The sequence below is a fragment of the Hetaerina americana genome, unplaced genomic scaffold (assembly GCF_022747635.1).
Source record: "Hetaerina americana unplaced genomic scaffold, ioHetAmer1.1.p SCAF_1, whole genome shotgun sequence".
NCBI classification, from domain to species: Eukaryota; Metazoa; Arthropoda; class Insecta; order Odonata; family Calopterygidae; genus Hetaerina; species Hetaerina americana.
In genome coordinates, this window is record NW_027286069.1 from 75584550 (window position 1) to 75609325 (window position 24776).

At 36.6% G+C, this 24776-nt stretch overlaps 1 protein-coding gene across 1 annotated transcript in view; it reads right to left on the reverse strand.

Moving 5' to 3' along the window:
• The window catches only part of LOC139693518 (uncharacterized), a 439072-nt gene that overhangs the window by 371802 nt on the left and 42494 nt on the right, over window positions 1-24776 (reverse strand). Inside the window, exon 2 of the mRNA XM_071591711.1 lies at window positions 5398-5464. The gene's annotated coding sequence lies outside the window, so the exon portion shown is untranslated. The remainder of the gene's footprint in view (window positions 1-5397; window positions 5465-24776) is intronic.

Genomic DNA, 24776 nt, shown 5'->3' on the forward strand with positions numbered 1-24776 from the left:
CTCCCGACACCGGGTTTCTCTCCACCCTTCCTTTCCCATCCATCCTTAATGGCGCAAATGACCTTAGCTGTCGGCCACCTCCCCTAAAACTACTACTACTTGTAACGTAAAATAAAATAATTTTACCTATATATTATAAGTATCTACAACTCACATGATATCAATGCACAATTATTATTTAATAGCCGAAATATAAGTTCAAGAGATTCAAGTTAAGTGGAACGATGAGGTAAGCTCAGCTAAGACAGTCGCATCAAGAATCGCAGGTCGATACCAGGTAGTGGTGCTATTGAAATGTCAAGCGTTAACTGAAGTACCACTATCTATAATCCATACATCCTAAATCATTTGCTCTAAAGAGAGAACATGATCTCAAAGTCACATTCCTCGAACAATAACTGCTGCTACAATCAAAATCAAGGTCATGTCGGATAAATGAAAGAGGATCATTATTTTTTTTTCACTGGTGCTGCAGTGGTTAGAACCACGATTCCGACGATAAATTGATACTCTAAGAATAGGCGCATTTGGGTCTAAAGAAAGTATGCTGAGCGATGAGTGTGACATATGATTTTTTCTTTCGTTTCGTTCTAGCCCACGACTAGTTTCACTTCAACCAATGTGGGTCCTAAAACCTAAGTTTATTACCGCTAATCTGCTTTATACTCGAAAATAATGTCATTATGTTATCAAAATAATTAAAAGTAAATTAAAACGAACTTGGTGAGAATACCCATCGTAGCGATGATCTCAACATGACTTAAAAGAACTTTTTGAAGTAAAATATTATTATAAATTAATTGGTAAAAATTAAACTCAACTATGCAAATCAATAAACAGCCCAAAATCAAAAGATTTTAAAAACATTAAATATATTACGCAAAAAAATCATTTACCATGACTTTACGCTATTAACGCAAAAGTCCTCATATATTTTGCAACTGAAGTTTGAAGGATATCAAGTTCCATTAAAAAGCATTGTCCTCCGTCAGTCACTAAATAGTCGATAACTATATTTATCTCTTACACACGTGGTAGAGAAGGCCATCTATGATCATGACAATAAATCTAACTCTCCATCAATGGTAAGTACTCATACGGAATTAAATGCACTCTGTTTTATGATGAAGACTCTAAGAAAAGAGCAACCGGGAGGTTAACAAAGGCAAGTGAACAAATATAAATGTAAAACACCACAACATCCCCGAAAAAATGTATTCATACTCACGAAATATTTTAAATCGCATATTCACAGGGAGATAAAAACTGCCTGATCATTTTAAGTGCTCGTAAAAAAAGTAGTCTGTAAACCAAATAAATATGAAATATTTTCTTTTTATAGTACAATATCTCTTACAGTACCTCTTAATTTCTCATGCGTATAAATATATATAATTCAATTTTGTTAACTACGAGCCGTTATTTCACTGGAACTACCAATACCAATTATACTAATGGTAATATATTGGTACACACAACTAATTTTCCAATTGGTGCGTGCATGCATGATAAGAAGATATCGAAATCCTCCAGACTCACTCGTTGGGGTCGCTCGCAAGCTCGAGTCTAACACATACGTCGAGATTGCAGATCGCTTTGATGATTGGAGATACGTCTTTTCAACATATCGGTACTAATCTCATCTATTGATAATGTTGACTTGTTTATGATCTGTACGGCATTCAAATATATAGTGATAATTAATTGGAATATTTATTAGGAGTTTTAATTGTAAATGTATGGTGATATTTGAATCAAATATATTCAGAGAGATTCATACTTTATATCTCATTCATGTCATCAAATGTAATATTCAAGTATTCAAAGTTGGTCCTGGCAATTCCTGAAAATAATCCGGTTCAAAAATGCAATTTCTCGAGGTGAATAACATTGCATTGATAAAGACAGTGTCACTACTTTCCGCGACCCTACTTCATTACTTTTCACTTATTTGCTGACATCTGACCATAGAGTTCTAATAATACGCTAATGATGATCGCCAGTTTGGTAATGCTAGTTATATGTCCTGCAAATGATGCAGCGTTATTTTTTTGAAATACTGAGGCCAGGCTTTAACATTATTTAGTGACAATGACATGAGCTGTCATCAATAACAAATTTCGTAAAAATATATTTCCTTGACAAACTCACGTTTTATAATTAATACTACCTATCACTCCCTAATTAGGTATTTCTTCTGGGTTCACTTACAACTGTTTGCGTGCCATTAGGATTCCGTTAACTTCAGTTTACCATTATATACACACGGGACAAAACCGATAATGTTAACAAGTATCCTGCCAGAGGAGGAAAGTGATCGCAAATACACTGGGTTTTAAAACAATTGAGCCTCTATGAACATAATTTATTGATGAATTAAAAGTGAACTGCCGGCTCAATGAACAGTAATACTAATGTTCTGTCAAATCTTAAAAGAAGGAAGATATTACAATTCAACAGGTCTTTTAAAGAAAGGTGCTTTACCTTCCGAGTGAAACAAACAATTTGCAACAAGTAGAATCTTTTGGTGAACACAAAAAATTTCCAATTAGTGCATGCATGCATGATAAAAAGAGATTGCAAGTATCCAAACACGCTCGTTTGTATCGCTCAGTCGCTCGCTCGAGTCTGACACCTCGGTCGGGATTGTGGACCGACCCCTGTTCATTTGTTACAGCGTTGTAAATTCACTTTAGCTATCAAAAATATTTGTTTTTCTAGCTTTCCAGGATACAAATATATAATTTTAAATTGGTACAATCACAAATTTTACAATGAACGCTCGAGATGTAAGTGTAGGCGGTTCGATATCTCTGGGAATTCTTCCCATTTCATAGAAAACCGCTGCTGCAAAATGATCGCGCCACAATATGAGCCACATAATATACAAATACGTTCTGAGGACCCAATTAGAGGTGTTTCAGTTTTAGAAAGTAACAAATACTTTTCCGATGTTTTAATCTTTAAATGGTTTGAGCATTAATGTAATAAATAAATAATATACAATAGTATTCTTCACATCTTATTCATTGTACTTAACATTATTCTTAGATAAATGCCCCACAGAAAACCTCAGAATAATGCTAATCTTCTAATACAGCAACTAACCTCGCCTATAACCCATCAAAACTAAATCACTCCACTCGGCTTATCTATCTCCTTAAGAGCACCGTGCCCCTTTGCATTCCTCCAACAGAACCTCTTGAATTTCAACACCGAAATCGATACCTTCGTCTTAGATCTAGTTCGGGTCATACGCTAGGGATTGCCAATAATCCTTGAGCAGGTGGAAATGGATCCACCGCGAGAAGGACGCCTTGTCCGTCACAAGAAATGTATCCAGCATTGGCGCACGCATCCACACGGCCTTATATTAGAGGAAACAAAATAAAATTTAAAACAACTCTTTCGGAACCGATCTGTCGTGATAATGAACATTTCTCGCATATTTTTGGTATTCACGTCGTTTGCGATCTAAAGCAGTGAATAATTACTTGATGAAAGAAGAATAACACTCTAAATGAAGAAATACTTTTTCATTGTCGCTACACATTATCAGAAATAAGATAACCAAATAGAAACGCTTTATATTCTCACCAGTTAAAAAATGTTCCATTCAATAACAATTCGGTTTTGTTAACTGATAAACTGAAAACAATATATTCGTGAATGCACACAACTATTTTTCGGAATGCAAATGAAGTGTTTACCGTGCCCTCTAAAATATATCGTTGGTCACGGATAATTATACTGATTACATATCCCCCACAAATGTTCCTAAAACGACTTCATGTTTTTTTTCTAATCTCCACCGTCTCTCTGCCAAACACGTCGGGAACAAATCGATAGAAATTGCATGATTATTCTTTACTCTCTTTTAGTTTTAACAGAATTCATAGGCTTTCAATCAGTTGTGTTTTTGAAACTACCTCGCGATCTACGGAGCACTGCGAATCGTTTACCGTTGCGTGAATACCACCAATTAGGTATGTCGAGTATAAAATGTAAGTAGGTCACTCATTCGAACGTATTTCTGTTCTGATTAATATTTCTTCTTTGATGATGGCATGAAGTGTAGCCACACATTACAATTATTTAAGATAAAAGAAATTTCCCTTCGACCGAATGTGACATGATTTCGGTCGATGTGACATGAATACCCATTTTGTTCTCCTTTTCCCATATCGAATGGTAGCGAATCTGAAATAAATTATCTCACTCTCTCTCTCTCTTTAACACTATGCCCCCTACAGAGGTTAACAATTAACCCTTTAGTGCGGATATCATCTAAAAACTAACAATGACATCCCTTTAAGGTAATGATTTCATTTTCCAAATGTTTTCCCGAAGTTATCGGTAAATTGAATCTCACAAAACCTTAACTAACCTCTCAACCAGATTAGTTTTCATTCAACAAGTTTACTGAAGGTGCATGAATAAGAAGATTCCTTTTAAATTTATTCAAATCAACCCACGCGAATGAATACCACGAAAAACTCTCAGTGAAATTAGCTAAAACGATCCCCGTCCACGCTGCAGCTGCTTTTCAAAAATTTACTGCAAGATCAAAAGCAGCATTCATCCCCTCTATAGTGGAAATATCCGGACAAAATTCATCAGGACAATATCATTTGCGGCTTTGATATCAGGAAAATTAATTCCAGGGGAAAGATAAAATTGCACGGATCACCTTCTTTTTTAAACTAATTTTCAAATCGATCCCTCTTCTCTCTTTAGCCTGAAGGAAAAGAGTGAAGAGACGCGCTAAGGAAGGTAAAGATGAGAAAAAATATTTAAGAAAAAGAAAAGGGAAAGGATGAACCCGAGGAGGGTATCGTAAAAAACGGTTTCTTGGAAATCAATGTTAATCGTACGGAAAAACTGGAATTTCGTAGTTTAATCATTGAAGCGTAAGTATACAATTTTAACTGTTTTTTAATGTAATTGAATAATTTCTATCAAAGAACATAGCCTAGAAATTTATCTTTTCCTGTGATGAAAGAATTTTTTTCCGTTTTCCACTTAAACATGTCATTATGAATCAGTTTCACCACATAAGCCATGAAACACAATACCCTTTTTGTGGCTTAACTGTGTGTATGAATCTAATGTGTGTTATATATTTAACGGTTTCACTTTTTTAAGCTTACTAATCATTTTCGAAATAAATACATTTTAAAACGTTTTACAATTACAAATAATGCATAAAATTGTCTGAGGCGTCACTTTGTGGAAGCGATTCATATCGGAAAAGAAAGAAATACTTGGTTGTTCCACATATATTTTATTAACACCTAGGTCGTGTTAATAAAATATATGTGGAACAACCAAGTATTTCTTTCTTTTCCGACAAATAATGCACGTTACATGAGAAAGTTAGACAAAGTTGACACCTACCACAACAGGAGTTTTAAGCTTGACGCGAGCGATGTGTTGACAGCCTTAGTCTTTCCAAAGTCATGACCTGAAAATAGAATCAAGGGTTTATAATGAAAACAAAGTTTTAAGTGGAATTACTACATAGGGATACAACTTTCAAACGAGATAACGGAGACAAGAAGGGGAGAGTTGGGATAAGACATAAGAAATACGATAACGAAATTGAGGACGGGATAAAATGATGCCCCTTATGGGTAGCTTTAAATTCAATTCTCCAAAAATACGCCGGCGGTCGTTTGTGCCCCCCTATCGATTAAAAAAAGGGAGCAAGGGAGGAAAACGGGACGTTCCACGTTATCCAGCGCTTTAGGGGTTGAGGCGTTGTTATGCTCTGACGGTGAAGGAGCACACGTTTTATAGGTTGCTTCATGAGCAGTCCTCGTCACCAGTCGAGGGTGCTCGGAGATAAAGACATCGCAAAATACCAGCACATAAGATTTTAGCAAGAGGAAAGGTTATATGTGAGACGTGAAAGGGGAAAAAGGAAGGACAGAGTGAATAATGAAAGACAGGAGGCCTGGAAGGAGATGATAAACAAGTAACATAGTCACCAAAGTTACCACCATTTGGTTATAAAATATTGTAATGCTAAATTTATATTCAAAGGTTTGAATACTTACTTTGAATACATACGCGTCTTTTTTCTCAAACCACGAGCAAAAAATGTCAGCAGATTAATGTAGCCACAATGGAAAATTTAATTTAAATATACAAAGCTCTGGTACAAACAATAAATATCGTGATCATATTATGAGCACGACTGATCATATCCTCTTCCACTGTTTGTGAAGAAAAATCCAATAGCCAAATTTAATTACAGCATTTTAATTATTAATGTGAAGAGTAGGTTTGCATAGTGTCCATCAACATAATTGAGAACTGTTAATCAATAAATGACCTAAAATTACGACAAATAAATATGTTGAGAGAGTCCAGGCGGCAATTATGGAATACAATCTAACAAATATATTCATTTGGGCCACATTGTAACATACCTTTCAATAAACGATCCAAATAGTATTTGGTGACTTGGAAAATTGTCCTACGGGCAATAATTTAGGAGTTTAATGACAGAGAAATAGAGACCTAGGCTAATTAAGCCTAGTTTTTATTCCTTTTGCATTGATACACCTAATTCCAAAATTAGTATCTGACCGCTGTCTGGTACTCTTAATGATTCAACTTCGAAGACAACCAAGCACGAATAGGCCACCCTAATTAATTAAAACACCTCCCAAGTTATAACACAAAGAAAATTTAAGGGATGACAATGAGAGTCTGAGATTTGATTTTCGTACACGACACATTTTGGTTAAAGAGGAAGTTATTTCATTATACGCATGATTTTCTGCCCATATGACAGTCATGGAAACATTTATTCCCCAAACCTGAAATGCAATCGGAAGAATATTGCTTAAAAGCTGCGCCAAAACAGAGGCTGGTAAAGAAAAAGAGAAAAATTGATGAATATATAGGTGATGATGGTTACATATTTTAACAGTAATAACTTTGGCACAAAATTCTAAAATTGATTATTTAATTTATTTTTATGTTGAAAGGATGATTGCTCAATGTAAAAAGTCAGCAGCCCCTTTTCAACGTTGGCTACAACGTTGGCCTCAATGGCTAAAATTTGGTATCCGGTTTGACTCGGAATGAATCGCTGAATATGCTGCAAAAATTAGATCAATTACATAAAATAGCCGCTTTTGGTATAAAGAATAGTAAACAGACATGAAGCACGGAAAAATTAGGTTAGAGGTAAGAGATTACTATTCACAAAGGGAAAAGTAATGGCTGCGCCCTAGAAGAGTTTTGTTGGCACACTGGTTAAACATGACTCAGGTGCTTACTTTCAAACGTATGCGACTTTTAACAAGCTTCATCTGATATAAAGGCCAGAGAGTAACATCTTCAGCTCGTGAAATGCGCCTGTAAAATTCTATTCCTATCTGAAAACTATTTGAAATTCATCGGAAGATTTATAGATAAAGTAAATATATTAATTATAGTTATATAAAGTTATATTAACATGATTATTATAAGTTAATCTACTGATTAAGGTAGGTTTTTAGATAGCCATAACTACCAAACAAATATTTTGTGACTCCTAACAAATTTAACTTATAATATACATGAGTTAAATTTAATATTTAATGTGAGCAATTCATAAGGTTAAGATCTCACTACTCAACATTAGATTTTGAATTACAAGAATTTTAATAAAAATTAAAATAATAAAACAAACGAAGACTTAAATAAACGAAACGGGAAACTTCCGTGCATTTTAAAATAAAGAAAAGAATGCTGGTGAAATATGCTCACGATTAATAATGTAGATAATCATAAGAAAGGTCCACAGGTATTCCGATGAAGATACCCGTATTTACTGATCAGAAATTTAGAGGAACGATCAAAGGTATAAAATTAAACGATAACCAGGGGGTTTAAAACGTATAATTAGAAAAATGAAGAGGTATTGGAAAAGGACAAGAAATTAATAATGAAAGCTTATAAGGAAAACGAAAAAGTCAGTCCTTCTCTCTACCTTAAAAATATACATTCCTCCAAGGCTCTGATTCAAGAATAGCCGTAAATTAACCAGAATATATTACGATCGCTGTATCTCTTTTATAGAAAAAATACGAGGCATTCATTTTATGGAAAAGTAATAACATTAAGTAAAATTATAGCTATCAAGTTTCGGTAACCGAAAACCAAGCCTTAATTTTCTATTAATACATATTGTACTGAGTAATCCTGTGACGTTTAAGTTTAACGATAATTCGTCAATTTTTTCCCTCTCAACAACCAAGAAAAAAGTAGTACTGCGATCATACACCGGACTCAAGGTCGGCGAAAACTGCAACCACATACTATATTAACTGCACGTCAATCATTTACGACAGTATTGAAAATTAAACAGTTTCTGAAAGTATGAGAATCACAATGGCATAATTAGTGAAATATAAAGAGTTGCACTGGAGTTGTATAAATTATATATATATATATATATATATATATATATATATATATATATATATATATATATATATATATATATATATATGTATATACATAATATATGAATACGTGTGTGTGTGCATGTATATATATATATATATATATATATATATATATATATATATATATATATATATATATATTCAATAGCTGGGTGATGTCAGCACCAATAAACCAACCATGTACCGAGGGTGCAGTACGTAAACTTAATTTTCTTTTTATTCTATTAGGGGTCGGTGTTGTGGTTCTTTGATAATATCACTGTTATGCGTCAACTACCAAATGACCACAAAATATGCATAATGACTCTCTGTTAAGACCTTAATAGTAGTCAAACAATCAGCTTATTTAGACTGAGGAGGAAAACTTGTACAATCAAGTTGCTTTTAGTATTACTTTTAACAATGTAAACTAAAGATGCCTCTTGAAAATTTCATCAACACACATTCGCTGAACATGCACATGGTGATTGAGTTTCAGTAAAAGATCGAAGATGTTTCCTTCATCTGTATAGCAGCACCATGCAATTAACAGGAGCCTTAGTCATATCCATAAGTCTTGTACATATATGAACTTTATAAGCTGCGGTATGGCTTATACCGAAAATTAAAATAGTATCATTTTTTGCACGGGATGCGCAATCCATTTTCGTATGTATCAACTATGCTCAAGCACGCGTCACACCTCGTTTTTTTCAATACGGTTTCAATATATTCGAATTCAAAATATTCATCATTTAAGGGATCTAATATCCTGAAATCAAACCTGGCAAATTATTTTACATACTTTCCATGAAAACGTTCTTGGAGATATTCAATAGAAAAACAATGGATTACATGCATGAATGGACCTCATTCATATCGGTAGAAAATCATTCAAAAGAGGCTTGATAGTGGCAGCACCAGCCGATGTGTCACCGTAGTCCACTAATTCATGACGAGTGATGAACTTTATGCAACAGCACTTCATGCGTATTTCGTTAAAGATAATTCGTAAGCAAGTATGCACTATATAATCACTCAAAAGGTTCATTTTAATTTTTGAAACGTGCTCTTAAACTTATTGGGGGCGGGTAATGAGGAGCCATTTTTTAAACTATGCGATTTCAGATTTTTTCCCAGCAAAATGACTGATATCATTTAAACAAAGGCGGTTAGGTTCTTCGGTGTGACACTATTAGGACTGTGATATTTTATCGCACATGATATCAGTTTTCTTTAGAACGACATGTACAGGTATTTCTGCACTATTAACTTACGATTCTTCTAGTTGGTAGTCCTCCGCTGTCAGAAGAGCATGCATACAATCTTGGATTTTAGAAGTCAATGTTTATGTCACAGTAATACCCTAGTATATCAGTCATTTCATATAGTGCACTTGGGACCTCAAATAGAGTACATTTTATCAAAATAACATGTATATGACCCCTAGATGCAACCTTTTTAATAATAAGGCAAATGACGGACTTAAGTTCAGCTCATTGTCACTAGATTTTTCCTGGACCTATTCTATAATCCCAACGGCTATCAATTAACGCGTGCAACGATTTATACCAAACTACTTCCAATTTCGTTACGGGAGAGTGATGCCATACACAAGCGTACGAATTGTATATTTGAACATAACGACAATAGACATAGAAGTAACTTCTCCACTAGAACCTTCGACTTTCCCCAGAGGAATTGACTCCGAGCACCCATGCGTTCCCGCACTCTTTCCCGAACAAACTACCCTCCCGCCTTCGCATCCAAGGCCCTTATAGGTGTGTCCCCGAAGGGTCACTAAATGGCTCGAATTAAGGCATGGCCGTACTCATATATCCTCCACCGCCCCGAGCACCCGAGAGGGACGGGAAAAGGAGATAGCGCCGGAGTGTATCAGGTCGCTGCGATTTATCGCCCAAAATTAATTAATTTACCGATTTAAGGGGACCACGTAGCATAAATAAAAGCCAAGTGAAAGGGGAAAAGAGATCTTTGGCCCTTAATGTGAGCTGAGGGCTCGGCTAGTTCGGTTGTGGGGAGGAGGGTGCTAAGGTCCGACGAGGGAAGGAGGACGGAGAGGGTAAGGACAGGAGAGCGGAGGTGGTGGAGGGGAATGATGGAGGTTTAGAGAGGAGGTTTTTTAAGAGGGTATAGAAGCAGCGCATTCCGTCTTTGCTCCGATATAAGTTACGAGGGAGTGAATGAGCAGGCATCTTGCCCTAGAGGGAAAAAGAGAGAGAGAGTGAACAAGACGCGTGGTATCGAGAGAGGACCGACATTAAAAGCCCCTTCCGGTAGCCCATCCCCCACAACTCATGCTGCTAAATTCCCTCCACCGAGGGAGTCAGCTGGCGTGCAAGATTTAATATGACGATGACTCTCGGAATTGGATGCGCACACGCGATGGGAGTGCTTCTTAACGGTCGGCTCAGTGGTGCCGAAAAAAAAGACGATTACATGAAGTTGCGGTGAACGAAATGAGAGTTTATCAAGGAGGGACTGGGGCGGTACGGAGGAGGGGACAAAAAAAAGAGTTGGGTGAAGGTGTACAGGCACACATGTAGTATGCCGTTCAAATATACTTCGATAACCCTTCCTCTCCTCTCCTCCTTCAGACGAGCGGGTAAAAAAATACGCAGGACAGGCGTTAAAATCACCTATTATCAATAGCGTCAATTCGTGTTTTATGATACTAGGTATGGTAAATCGTCATCGGGCTACTACGGATTCCATAGCAGTAGTAGTTTTTAGGGGAGGTGACCGACAGCTATGGTTATTTGCGCCATTTGGGCTGGATGGGAAAGGAAGGGTGGAGAGAAACCCGGCGTCGGCATTAGCCTGCTCTTGTCGAAAGGCGCCAAGGGATCCCCAGTTTAACGTCCCATCCGACGGACGTCGCACGCACTCAAAGTGCTCTCCACAAGGCACATCAAGTAGGGGTCGGAATGCCAGTGAAAAATATTTTTTTGTCCCCAGAATTTGAACCCGGGCCCTCTCGGTGAGAAGCCTGTATATTAGCCACCGCACCATGCCGATCCCCCGGACTCACTAGGCGTTTATTTAGGGAAAAATATGAATCGAACAACTCGAGCCTAAATGCTGAGTTAAGTTTCGGAGCCTTCCAACTCTCCTAAAAATAATAGTAAGTACGAAATCCAATTATGCCATTTAAAAATGTGTCTCGAAGTCAATCTTTCCGCCGATGAGGCAAAGCTGCTCTTAAAGATAGTCTTTTAAATGTTAACCCCAACGGTTTAACTGAAACGTGAAAAGGAATTTTTATGCTGTCGCCACAAAACTGTCATCAACTGGCACAGTTTAAAAACGTTAATAATTATTAAATACCATACACACGTACCTACTGCTGCCATAGTCTTTTGTGGAAACACCATCCAAGTGGACCAGGGAGAAATATTCTAAGGGATTTTGTACCAAATTACCTCTGAAATCCGAAATTATTTTTTATGCCTGGCGAGTGTCCACATTTTTCTTCCCTTAATTGCCTCTACAAACATTTCTATTGCAGTTAACTACCGCCTTTTGGTCATTCTCGTCATGGATCATCAATCCAAGAATTGGCTATTAGCAACCCTCCAACCTACCCTCTTACGTAGCATTATTTTCATTTCTCTACAGTTACTTTCGCTTACGTCCTCCATTACCATATTATCGTATTTCATCCTTGGTCTTCCTCTGCAATTCTTTCACTCTTATTTCTCCTTCATTTATGGTCGTGCTACAGGATGTGTCCAATTAGTTTTCTACTACTTCTTATACGTGTCCTCATTAGGTTCTTTCTTCATCCACTCATCGATATGCTTCTTCATTCGTGGAAGCAGGGTTTAACACAACCATAACTACCTCCTGGTATACTTGGCGTGCATCCGTCTTCATTTATACCCAAGAATAATTGATTTTAATCATCATAAAAAATACAGAGGATCTTGATCTAATTAAGCTTTCGTGAATACCGTGCGAATGAAAATGTTTATGAAATTTCTCGAGAATGTAGGCAAAGATCTATGATCCGTTTGTTGTATTTTGTAGCGCCTTCAATGTAATTTAACTCCATTACTATGCTGCAAAATCATTTTTAAATATTTCCTGGAAAAATGTCCCAACATAATTTTTATTACGACTTCCGCTTTCAAATTACCTATTAGAAAATTAATAAACAAAAATATAATATCAATAAGTTATACTCAGCCATTAACTATTTTCCTTCCATTAACATACCTGATTTCAAGACAGAAAGAATATTCCTTTTTATGGTGAAACACACCCACGTAATTTCTGATCATTAAATTTTCCCTACCCTTGGCAATACTTTGGTTGAGACTTGAATATGTCTACGTTCGGTTTACTCACAAGGTAACAGTGCTTCCCCAGCATCATTTGTTCCATGGAAAATGGAAGTTTGGGTGTTTACGGCCTCATAATTTGCAAAATATAATGGATATTAATAATAAAACGTCTTATTATTATATTATTAATATTATTAAATATTAATAATAAAACGTCTTATTATTATATTATTAATATTATTAAATATTAATAATAAAACGCACACACCCCGGTTTTCCCAATTCTTAAACTATCCAGATAGCCATTTTGTAATGCAACGTACTTTACCCATTTTGAGAATTTACTCTTTAAAGAATTAAAACCTTAATTTCTTATCGACGTGCCATATTTATCATACATTTAAGAATTCTTCAACCAAGGCAATAATACTATTAGTGTTTAAAATCGGCTGTGCCATTATAGCTAATTCTGAGTCATTCAATATGAAATCAATATTTAATTCTCTTGCGATCCATTATTGCGATATCTTGTAGATAAACTACGTTCGTCACGCAAGGAATGATCCTAGAGATAGAAGTCATTTAATGTCACAAAAGATTTCTGCAAAGAGAGAGAAGAGATAGCCTATTCAATATTGAATCAATTCATCAACCACCAGTCTGAGACATTACATTCATTATCTAGTCCTTGAGGAAGCAAAACTTTAGGAGCGACGTGCAATTCATACCTACCTTTCGCCATGTGTTTGATTCTTTATGTGAAATCAAGCCGCAAAAATCATACGATGATTGTTCAAAAGTACGTGTAATGGTGAATAGCATAGTTTTAGTGAACTATGTTAACTTCAAAGAGTACTCCAAGAAAATTCCCCTTTATAAAGCAAGAAGGCAACGGAGACAGCATCTCAACTGGGCATATAGCCGGACAGCGGTTTCGTCTGTCTACTATAAATTTTGCCAGGTGCCCATCGTGGTGTCAAAACTCTGGTCTAATTTGTAGTACTTGCACTCCACCTCGGATAAATTAAGCGAGTCAATTTGATTCTTAACTCCATTCCAACCATATACACCACATAAGTTTGTGAATTACGTATAAATGTTTTAGGAAATAAACTCCTAATGTTGAAAAATTACAGATTCCTTTTTATTTTTCAAAATATAAGACACTCATTGATTCTAAATGCTTTTGTTTTCTCTTGAAACTGACAACAACGGAAATAAGTGCAGAAAATCCCGAGGAAGTTGTAACTAAGTGTTTGGTGGCGATTTCTGCACTGTTGCGTATCCATAATACTTTCTATCGCTTAAAATTTAACGGAGCAAAAACTGTGCATCTTATGCAAATGTTCAAATATCGATCTCAGAATATCCGCGAGGGTCAAATAAAACGCCTTGGCGGTCAACGTATGCCAACCACTGAAATAGCGAATTTCCGTTTTCATCATACCCTTTCTTCTCCCAAGGCCGTGTCAATATGATTTATTATTGCACTGATAGCGGAAATTTGAAGATTTTTCCCTAGCGCTGCCATTTCCACAAAAAATGCTACTCGGACGGTAGAGTTCGCAAGGAGAGTTATTGTCCAGTAATTGGTGTGCTGTGGCTTGATTTCCAATTTCATCTCTCTCCTCCCTTTTTTTCTCGAAACATTCCGCCGAGGCGAAAATAGCTGCGGCTGTACGGAAAAGCCAGTTTTCCCGAAGACGAAAATAAAAAGACTACGAATAGGGCGCACGTGAAATTAACGGTTTCTCTTGCCATCCTAACGAGCGGATTTTTCTTAGCTGCCCCAACGACCGAACTATTTCCAGCATAACCCTGGATGCATGCAGCATGGACGTTGGGGCACGGCAAAGGGAGATGCGGAGGAATGTTATTTTTTTATAAGCGTGGTGAAACGAAGAGAGAGAGGGGATGCTGAGCGCAGTAGAGAGAAAAAAATAAAACGCGGAAAGCTCTTTCAACTCTGGTTATAGAGCAAACGTCAATTCAGAAATGTTAAATACATATCCAAGGATATAAAACAGATATCTTTGATTCCCTGGTCCTCGAACATACTGACTTTGCTATTTATGTTCTTCTCAGGACTTGCGAAAAGAATTAAAGCACTATTTTCCAAAAATACTTTGAGCAACGTATTTAAACCATTGCAACCAATACTAACCCTTTAATGTAGGACGGGTAAATTGCACAAAATGCAATTAAAATCCCCGACGTCAGCAACGCTAGGATTAATTTTTAGATCTAGTCCACTATTATTTGTTGTTCATCAAATCACAGGCTATCAATCCAGGAATTGGTTTGTAGCCGACTCCAAACTATCTTGTTTCCTGCACATCTCTTCATTCTCTCATAGCGCATTCCATCGGCATTTTCCATTAACCGTTTCACTTAGTTCATCCTAGGCCTTCCCCTGTAACTTCATCCCCACGTTCCCTTGAATTATGATCTACGGTAAAGTGTCGTGACTCAGGATACGTCCAATCAATTTTCCTCTTATTATTTTAAGTGACCTCTATATGCTCTCTCTTTACTCATTTTCAAGTACTTCTTCTCTTGTTACTCCATTTTATATGCAGCATTTTTCCAGAATCTAGAAGTAAAATTACAGGGTCGTGAACTTTGTGATCGCATCGTAAGAGTTAAATCAAGGAAAGTGACTTTTATTAGATCGGTAGATTTATTGAAATATCGACACATTCCTGTCAGCTTAACTATTACTACGAGCTCGTACTATTACCATTTGATATTATACCGGATAATATTGCTAAATTATCATTCCAATTCCCGATGAATGATATTTCCAATTCCATACTCTCGACCTGGGGGGAAAAAGATCTTAACCGCAAACGATTCCCCCACATTGGTCTTAGCCTCTTATATTCTCCCTTAGCTTTTGCCAATATCGCCTCGATCCATCTATTGGCATTCCCTCCGTTATCCTCTTGGATGTTGCTTTTTACGAGCATGGCATGTCAGAGCTTCTTTCTTTTGAACCTGCCTTCGATCCATCTCTCCTATCCCCCCTCCCGTGCCCAGAGAAAGAAAACAACCCAAGAAATCTGAGGTAAAATAAATCCCTCCCTTCATCATTTTGGAGTGGCTTCAATCCCCTCGTTTGACAACATGAATGATAGTGAAAGGTGGGCTTTGTTATTTGTTTACCTTTGCGGCGCCCACATTTTGATTAAAGGAAAACGCTATAACCTAATAATGAAAATCCTACAGAAGCAATCAGATCCCCTTTTGCCTCTAATCGCTATTCGATAAAGGTTTTTCCCCGGAAATGTTCGGAATGGGATATAAAACACGCGTCGGGTACAGCATCCGCGGGCCGATCATCCCAATTGCAGGATAAAGGTTGCCTCCAAGACCTGTGAAATGGTTAAGTAATCGAATTCCCGGAGAACTGGGTTCCACCATGCGAAAATTTCATTTCGATGTACACAAAACAGAAACAAGCAATCGGCGCCCGTGCATACCGAGTGATTTCTCTTCGCTTTCATGCACAATCTTAACGAAGGCAAGCGCATTCCCTAATTACGATTCATGGACTCCATTAAACAATGGAACCTAATTAGACAAGAAATAAATCGTATGCAGATATATTATGCTAATGTTGATGAAAAAATTAATAAGGTTCTTATTTCATCTTACCAAGCGCATTACGCGTACCAAGCTAAAATTCAGAAAAAGATGTCTAGAAAATCAGATACCGTGAAACAACAATAAATGTTGCATGCAAATTACAATTAAACACATATTTAGGCCATAAATTTGCCTTATTACGTGTTACTGTCATGTAAAAAGGCAAATGTTATAGTAATAAATTTTAAAAATAACACTAAATCAATTTCTGCTACCAATTTAACCGTTAAGACTCGGTTATAGCTAATATTAAACTGTCACGGCCAAATATAATAGCTGTTCCTCGAAATTACTATCGGATTTACGGTTAATGAAATTCGCTCATCTAATTTGACCCATTAAGCTTCAAGGGATTTTTCTTAAATGTCATATGATGCAACCATAATTATTACTTAAATATCCTCGTATACACGCCGCGAATGGTCTCTATTAAATAGAAACTGGTAAATCAGCCGAAGTGAAACTTTCAGCATAATTCTAAATATTACTGCTAAAGAGGACTTAAGTAAAGTACAAAATGCAAATGCGGCAAAAGTATGTTCATTCTAACTAAGCGAAAATAGTACTATGATTCATAACGTGCGGTTTTACACCATTCATCGATTTCAAATATGATTGCGTGGATATTTAAAGTTGAGAATCATGCTTATTTGCATACTTTCTAAATAAAGTCTGATGTACTGCGCATTAAGTTGATGAGTCCATTTAATGCAAATTTGGTTACTTGATCATTATTAAGAACATTATATTTTTATGTTTTTGTCTTTATGTGTACGTAGTTTGAAACAATTACCAACTTATTTTTATCATATGCCGTTTACAAATGTTGGCCAGTTTTATTGAAAAGCACTCGCTGTTTACACGTTTTGGGAATGAATGATCTACGACAAAGCAACAACAGATGATGTAGGATTCTAATAAAGATTGCGGGAATAGAGCTTCGTGTGTTAGAGATGCGTAATATGAATGAAGAAAATTCATCATGCTAGTCATTAAAAAAAATCCCTTGGTTGATATGGAAAAGGATATTTCAACCCGCGAAAAATGAAATAAAGTGGAGATCTAGGTTTTAGTTACTATATATCTGAAATAGTTAATTGGCTTAAAGTCATCCAAGTATTTCAAGAGATCATATTATGAGCTTAGGGACATAATATCAAATATTGTTATGTGAAAATACACAAAAAAGCTCTTTTTTTCTTTTTATTTGAGACATTATGGACTATTTTCATTTCAACTTTTTTTTCTTTTTTCCGTTTCCTAAAACCACGTATTCTCTATTTTCAGATTTCGAAGATCGTTGAAAAGTATCCTTGAAAGTCTGCTAGGATGCAATCGAAGTGAAGTTGTCCATAAAATGTAATCATTCTTTCTCTAACAGCGAATTTCACTCTCTCAATGAGCGCACAAAGTTACGTTTTAATATAACCTCTACATTGTTCTCCAACTTTCAGCAGTCTGAAGATTGTCCTAAATATTTTTCTCACGGTGATTTCCAGTTCTTCCGTAACCAGTTTCTTGTTCAAAGTCAGATATTCAGCAGCGTCGAGTATTTCTGAGCTAATTACTGTTAAGTAATGAAAATTAATGCCTATTTTATTTATTCATGAATAAAAACTTTCCATTGGATTTATTTAAGTTGTCCTCACATAAGATTTCGCTTTAGCAATTGAGGCATGTTCCATTCTGGTTCTCAGTCCTTCAGCTTATTCAAGTATCCCGGAACGGGAAATCTCCTTTCTCAGTTTTCCCCCTAATTAATTTCCAAAGCGTCGTATAGTCTTTCATCCACTCGCCAAGTCACTAAAAACAATAATAAAACTTACAAATCTTTCAACAGTAGATGATCGAATACCTCCTAAATCATTGGGAAACTCTCGAACCGACATCCTACATATTTATTATGACTGATCAAGTAAACCTCGGACGATAATTAATAAGAGAAAGAAAAGATCCAGAAGGTGAGATATAAGATCATATATGTAATGGTAGAGGCATATCACAATAAAACGTAAGCTGCCAACTTCAATACCAACTGCTACTTAGGCTAATCTTCACTTCACTGATGCGCGCCTTAAGCAAGAAACCCCTCCATTTGTTCCGACAGTTCCCAACTCTTGTTAAAGCCCCGCCCCTGCTTTCAGGTTCCTCGCAGAAATGCAAATAGAGGGGGAAGACGAGGAAGAGGGCATCCCACATTCGACGGCGAGATGGCATGTGTCGCGGCGAGAGGTGGAAATGGAGCGCAGGCGAGGGGAAAAATAAAAAAAGCAGAGAAAAGAAAAGAGGGCAAACTGAAGACTAGGGACGACTGTGAAAGGAGAGCTGGAGTTGATACGGAGAGTCAAAAGGAGTGTCAACACTTTCAAGTTGAATCAGATGAAAATATTATGAGATTATTATGAAGGTGGAGAGAAGAACAGAGATGGGAACAGACTTGGAACGTCAATATGGAAAAAATCATGGCCACATTGCAACTCGGGTGGAGGCTTTTTTTAGGAAGAAAACATAATGGATGCCACGCAATTCTTTTCCATTTGATTTTTTACATATTACACTCCGTGTACAAGACGGAGTCATGTCACATAATTTTCATTTTCATTATTTAAGTTTTTTTAGATCATGAAAACAGGAAATGAAAAAACTCTCATACAGAACTAAATCCACTGAATATTATGCTCCAAATTATTGATTTAATTTTATTGGCCTGGAACCTGGAGGGCTGGAAGGATTGGCATGGGGTTGTAAAATCATAAAAGGTTCAATAAGGGGATGATTTTTAAACTTATTAGATATTTTACATTTGTTAAAGCATCAACACGGAAACTAGTTCTGAGGGCAAAGAAGAAGAGGGACAGAAGGAGTCCAAAAAATTTAAGGTCAAGTCTGGAGGGAACAGCAACTAATCTTTCATATTTCGACAAGGTTATTTGATGCTACGAGAATGAAAGAATATCCGAAGAACTACGTATGAAGTTAAAAAAACAAATTACTCTGTAATGTCTTAAACAATATGCGATCGACAGACCGTCAGTTCACTTGGTCGGATTAGGCATGCTAAAGAACCTCAAAAGAAAGTTTACACATACAAATGCGATGCACCATATTCTTGTCGAAAGAATTAAAATATTCTGCTGGCAATATAAAAATGAAAATTTGATAAGCACTAAGCATTGTTAGTAATGATTACCCATTTGAAAGACTAACATAAGACAATTTGAATTGGAGATAGCTCGAGTATATGTTCATGTCTTAAACATTGTTTGCCGGTACTCTACAAATGCAAGTTAACTTTCTCCATGGTAAACAGTTCCTCAAAGAAACCTAAAAGGGAGGTGGAAAAATTTAACATAAATGTTATGCAGTATCATAAAATTTCATTAGAATTATAATTTCAGGAAATAATTGCAGTTGAAAGGTTGTTAAATATTTAGTAATGTATTCCGGAAGTAAATGTAGAATTTAAACTAATATAAAGAATTCTAATTTCCGATTGTTCTAAATTACCTTAACAAAGCATTTTCCTCCTTCCTCCTAATGTAGAAACTTCACTTAATACTGATGATACTACTACGTATGCACATACATGTATTTACCAGTATGCAGTTCAAAAATGTATTTACTTCATGCTTCACTGTGGGAAAAACCCATAAAGAGCAATTTAGGATAATAAAGACATACTTTTGATGTCCATGCTCCGACCGCTAGAAATTACTTCATTGTTGCCCCCTAAATAAGCATACTGATTTTTATGAAAACTGAAGAATTTAACCGTGCGAGGCTTCTAATTTTTCTAACTAATTTAGTGCTTCCAAGTTTGAAAAGATTTTAATTTAGCGAGGAATTGAGTTTAACGATTTCAAAATGACATAAGATACATATGCAAACCTTGCACCTTTATGTTCTATAAAAGACAGCTCCTTTATGGAGCTGGGCGGTCAGAGAGGGAAGACTACGGATGATTCGCAAGTTCAGACGTGACTATAAGCACAACTGTTCGCTATTTAACGCCACGGCTGTTAAGTCGGTTACCATCAATTCCTCAATAGATATGATGAAGTTGAAAAGCACTTGTTACTCTGACCTTTCGTGACGCAACTTACGTTTAATGCAGTGAGTAAGTAGGTTTTATCCGTGTACCGTTTCCAACCTAGTTCCTCATGACTGAGAGGAGGGCTCGTCAAGTATGTATGTTTGTGCGTACATCACGCCGATTCTCCGAAGGACGTAAAGCGGCATGACCCCTTCGCGCCTTTCGTAGGGAGCGGACAAATGCCGACGCTAAGCTAATCGCTTACTCCTTTATGAGTTTGAAACACCAAGGAAGGCGATGGTCTTGTTAATTGATCTTCTGCATGCAGTTCATCGAGGTTTCGAGAGCCTTTGCTCTCGCAAGAAAAGGGTGGGCATTATCTTACGGAGAGTAGCAATGAGCCCTATAATGAGCTACCGGAGTATATCGACTCCTGGAAAAAGACAATCTCAGGTTTCCTCTTTCTTGCTTAAATCTCAGAAAAAAATATTTCTTTTAATGCAAAAATTAAAACACTGTTCAGGAGAGGAGGATGCAGAAATTGAGCAATAGGAAGCCGTTACCGCATCGTTATGAAGAGATGGTATCAAATTCAAATCCAGGCATCTGGAAAGGTCAAGGACTTCGGTAGGCTATCTACTTACGAAGACTTTCCAAGTAAGGAGATTGTGATCCAAAGATCACATGTAGCCATTCCACCTTGTTCGCGCATGTAAGAGGAGAATATTTAAGCATGCATGACAGCAGAAATGACTTTGTTCTCTATCAAATGATGAAAGTTATCACTAGGCCAAATCCCTCATTAAATATTTTTAATATCACTGTATCAATCTCAGCTTCAAAACTTCACGTTAGAATATACAAATCCCAATAGTTGCACTTTTGATGGTATTCTTGTAAATGCACTCTTTCTGGAAATTTTCTTTGGCATAATGAACGTAGATCCATCCGCGAAATTACATGAAAACTTCAAAAGGCAATGGTAGAACTCGGATAAAAAAATCATTTTATTCTTTGAACTTTTATGTTCGTATGAAATTCACTATGACAAAGAAGGGTAGACTGGATTTGATATCATAATCATAGAAAATATTAAATCAATTGAAAATCGCAGTTTTAAAAGAATAAATAAAATAAATATTCCAAGATAATTCATAGTTATCTTTATCAAAATAAATAGAAACGGATTCATAATGTATGCAGCTTAATAATTTTATATAAATCACCGTGCTATAGAGTAATCAGACTTTTTGATAACAGGCAGGCAGTTCCGTAAATTTTTCCGCAGCAGAAGTGAACGTGTAGCTGTTTTTCCGCAGTGAAAGCATGTATAATTGATACGAGCAACCTGCAACGCCTCCCTACGATGCGGCAGCCCGTGAAAAGAGGGCGCGATACTCCTACGTGTGTAGCATGCTTCTCATCGACGGTTTTACCGTTACCGCGTTATAAGGAAAATAAATATAGTATATCCAGAACGTAAGCTATACGTATTGATAAGCCTATTCCGAAAATTTCAAGCGATAAAATGTGAAATAATACTTTAAATATTTCCTGAAAGATATTTTGGTAATAATAAAATTGTAAAATAAAAAAATAGGCATTAGGAAGAATACAAGTAGAACTTGTAGAACATCGGACTTACCACCGTTCCAGAAACGTATAATTACAAAAGGAGATTTAAAAAACTGTAAATCTGGAAGAGAATATTGAAAAGCGTAATCCGGATTAAATCCTAAAACCTTTCTTTCATCAGCCAAGAAGTCACCACAGCCTTTCACAAAAACTCCCCCGTCGATTACTAAGAAATTACTCACATTTCATTCACTTTTTGCACGCACATTAATGACGTTGAATCCGAGTAAAATAACGAGTTTAATTCGAAAAACCGTGACGGAATTATTCAAAATTCATACTTTATTTCATTTTCACAATTGAAAATTCATGGACACAGCAATATGGGGATTTATACATCTATATTTTACAGAAATATCCTTGAGTTTACATTTTCTTATTTTCTGCATATTACACCCTTAATGTTTCACGCTTTACGAATATGTGAAACGTCCGTTGAGTAGAGATAAATAATTATTTCATGGGTAAGTTCGACAAAAAGAGCACGTGGCGGGATATGAATACTACCTAGCATTAAAGTAGGTAATCCAACTGAGATCTGTTGCGACACCATGCTGGGATTTCCAGCCTCAACATTTTGGAATCGATTTCAATCGCTTCGCTTTTATATCCATAGTCGTGATCCCCTCTTGTATCGTGATCTGAACGGGCACGGGGCACGAGCAAGCCCTTGGCGAAAGTTAAACCGCGACCTCGTGCAGGAGGAGCAATTCCCGTAAAATAGAATAGCCAGCCGTCATGAGAACGGCTGAGTCTAAGACGTAGTATGGTATCAACACTTATCGATTCATTCGGATTTCCTAATTTTACTTTCATCGTCCTCAATTGATCTCTTTGTATTCCTGGCAAAAGTCACATTTAAACACGCATTACCAGTCAGACAGTCAGTCAAATACGCTCACCGATAATAATTTCATGAGGCAAATCCTGGATATTTTAGTGGACAAATCTTTTGAGAGAACAATATTAATTCACGTTCTCAATTAGTAGAAGTGTCATTTTGAACATGAGCAAGATATGGTGAAGATTTAAAATAGCATATATTCTTCCGAAAAAACCGGTAATTTCCTTGATTATAGCTTCTCAAATCTTTTGGTAACGTCAAAAATGTACGAGACTTACTTATAAATGATTCTGCACCCAAATTATATATTACTCAGATGTTTTACGCCATACGACACTTTTTTGTGTATCGTATAGTACAGCCAGAATATTTTTACTGATAGCGTTTATCGACTTACTCAACGCGTTAATTTATTTAGCAGCAATAAGCTTAAAATAACAAAATAAGAAAATAATAATTCACAATTTGGAAATGGCCAACTTCTGTGAACCTCACTACCAAAATATAGAAATGTTATTCAGAAAAACGTCCTACGCCACGAATATGCCTAATACTGTCTACGTGTATTTCTCAACCTGATCTCCTGAACGAAGAGCCACTCGCAAGCTAACCTGAAAGTAACGAATTCTGATCCTGCTTTCGATCATCGTGTATCTATTTCTACGGTGAAAATGTAAGATTATCACCAGGGAGTCAATAACAGGGCTATTCGATTTCCGTTGCCTATGAAGTTGAACATGAGTATGGGTACATCATTTGCGACATGAAGTATGCTTCCGTAATTGGCAATGGAGTATCAGAGAGTTAGGAGAGGGGAGGAAGGGAGAAAATCATTTTTTAAGTATCTGTTTTCACTGAACTTCACGTGATTCTTTTGAGGACTATCGCTAGGCAACATTTGAGAAACAACTTGCCGACGACCTGACCGCTGCTAATAGCCCCTGCGGATGTTTTGCAAAAGCGCGGCTAAAAAGCGATGAATGGGAAGAAGGATCGCTCACAGGAGAGAGAGAGAGAGAGAGAGAGAGAGAGAGAGAGAGAGTGAGTGGTAGCGCTCGCCATGAGGTCTCTTGGGAAATAGGAATGGATTATTTTCGAGGGAATTAAAGGAGATCAACGGGCCTGATAGAGGTTTTTAAAGGTTTTTCGCGAACAGGGCTCACCCAGTATGCTGACAACATGCTGAATCAGTTAAATGCTATGCAAAAATTTGTCAAGCTCACGCAGAAACAGCGCCAAGGTTCCATGATCGAGAACAATAGTGCAGTAGCGCACGGAAGGCGGATCCGCCCGAAGAAAAAATTGGAGTTTATCTTCCCAGAGATGACAAGTGAAAATTTGGACCTCACGAAAATTTTTCAGCGACATGACTCCATTCTCCGCTTGTGTAACAACAATAGTAATTCAAAATCCCTAGAAATACTGAAATGCTAAACCTCAGGGCACATAATATGTAACTTAGCATTTTAACCTGTGCTCTTCAAATTTCAGTCGCTAACCAAGCATTGGAAGGTTTCCGCACGGCACTAATTTTCTAATTACTTCGTTCTGGCTTTAATCATCAGCCTCGAAAGTATAAATCAATTATGAAATCTATGTCTCAGAATGGAAAACCACTTTAAATAAGATCTACTAAGTAGGTATCAAATGATGTCATCAGGGAATTAAAATTCGCGATGTTTCCAAAAAAAACCAACATGGGCAGTACTAGGTGTGTTTGGAATTATACACGGAGAGGAGGGTGGACCTCGCAGCCAGCATTTCTTTCGGATCTCAAATATTTATCTGTGTCCTTATCTTCATATGAAGTAATTGAATGTTGATTGAAAGATATAATTCATCATCAGGCACTAATAAACAAAGAG